This window comes from Etheostoma spectabile, chromosome 7 (genome assembly GCF_008692095.1).
Source record: "Etheostoma spectabile isolate EspeVRDwgs_2016 chromosome 7, UIUC_Espe_1.0, whole genome shotgun sequence".
NCBI classification, from domain to species: Eukaryota; Metazoa; Chordata; class Actinopteri; order Perciformes; family Percidae; genus Etheostoma; species Etheostoma spectabile.
Window position 1 is genome coordinate 16,093,752 of NC_045739.1, and position 2,047 is coordinate 16,095,798.

The following is a 2,047-nucleotide window of genomic DNA, read 5'->3' on the forward strand; positions in this document are numbered from 1 at the left end:
ACACACATACTGAGAGCCTGCGCACGGAGCAAGACAGAGAGGCCCTGCGCTGTTGGAAGAAGAGCCATGAACAGTAATGACACTGAGCAGCATTCACGGGAATAAATATTATATTTGAATATAATTCTGATGATCTTAATAAGTCGTTACAATTGTTGAGTTGTTTTTTAGGAGGAGAGTTGCTATAATGGTCTGAAAGTTGCCAACGCTGTGTGCAATTTTCTGTAGTGGTCCCAGTAATATTTCTTCTACAGTACAGGAGCATACCATAGGACATGGTTAAGCTATGTTTGAGTCAAATAACTGAAGACTGCTCTGATTTTGATGAATACAACAATATAATCATGCTATTATCAACAATTTTTTGTTATGGATTACTCCCCAAGTAATATGATGATTCTATTTCAGTTGCCAACACACAGTAGAGGGGTAATGGTTTGTGTTTTTATTAAACAGACCAGAGCTGGGTTGCATCCAATTACAATTATGAACATGCCCACAGCCTAAAATGTTGGTGTTACGGAAAACATAGCAAGAAACTGCTTCAGCTACCAGATTGGGGTTGGGAGGTAAGGGGAAGACTTTGCTTTACACAAAAAACCCGCATTGTTCTACCATTTGACCGTTGTACTGTTCATATCCTCTCTGATCCGACCGACTGACCACACACACACACACACACACACACACACACACACACACACACACACACACACACACACACACACACACACACACACACACACACACACACACACACACACACACACACACACACACACACACACACACACACACACACACACACACACACATACACACACACACAGAGCACTGGGCTTTTCCTCCTGCAACATATGCATTAAACTGTGTCAACACCCTACAAATATAGGATTGTGCCACAACAACCATATATTGGAGTAGGTTGACCAGATGATTGATAACAGAGGAAAAAACATTACCCGTGGAAGTAATATTCACTTTAAAAGAGCAAACGGGGAAACACCAACACTATCAGCCAATGGTGTAACTTCATTAATTGCTCACCTTGCTGCGGTAGACCCCAAAAAAACCAGGATACATCTCTTTGCATGTTGTTTTGGTTGCTGGAACTGCAATCCAGATGTTGATAAAAGTGTGTTTTTTATCTTAGTTTAAACCCAACATTGTCTCAACCATAATTGAAGCTTTATACTACTGCTTTTTGGTGTTCATCAATAGAACCGGTCAACCTGGATGCCCGGACAGCTCAGTTGGTAGAGTGGGCGCCCATGTATAGCGGTTTACTCCTTAATGCAGCGGGCCTTGGTTCGACTCTGACCTGTGGCCCTTTGCTGCATGCCATTCTCCCTTTCATGTCTTCAGCTGTCCTATCAAAATGCCCCCAAAAATTATATTAAAAACAAACAAGAAAAAAACAGGTCAACTTGTGGTGTGCGAAGCCCCACTAGACTATTGGATAGGGTACTGCCCTCCTAAATCCGAGATTGTGAGTTTTGATTTTCATCTGGGGTGATTGACAGCAGAGTTGCAACACCCATAGCATCTTCGACTATTTCTTTATTTCCATTTCTCAATTTGCTAGCTAAGAACCACATGTTTGGTGGCCACAGAGGGTTTTTTTCGCTAAAGTTGATCCCTGCTGCAGTTGCATCACCTGGATCTGTTCAACTCTGGTTGGCTGTCAAAATGAAAAAGAACCTCCCTGTGCAAGATCAGCAATGGATTTCCTCAACATTGGGAAGAACACTTGGAGAAACTAGCGTCTATGTGATGACCACAATAACAACCCACCTACGGTCCCGCTAGAGACCGTTGAGAAAGACGGGTTCAGAGCAATTGAGATGTCTTGCCTCGCCGAGATACGTCCGCCAACCTACTAACATTATTCAAACCTCGAAGGAGGCTGACAGCAGACCCAACGTTCAGTTACCCAATTTTCTACAACAGCCTAACTTACCTGTGGAAAAGCTAGTCTTTATACAGCAACCCTACAGCTATTTTGTTTTAAAAAGAAAGCATACTGACAGTAAAATAAGCCATTATA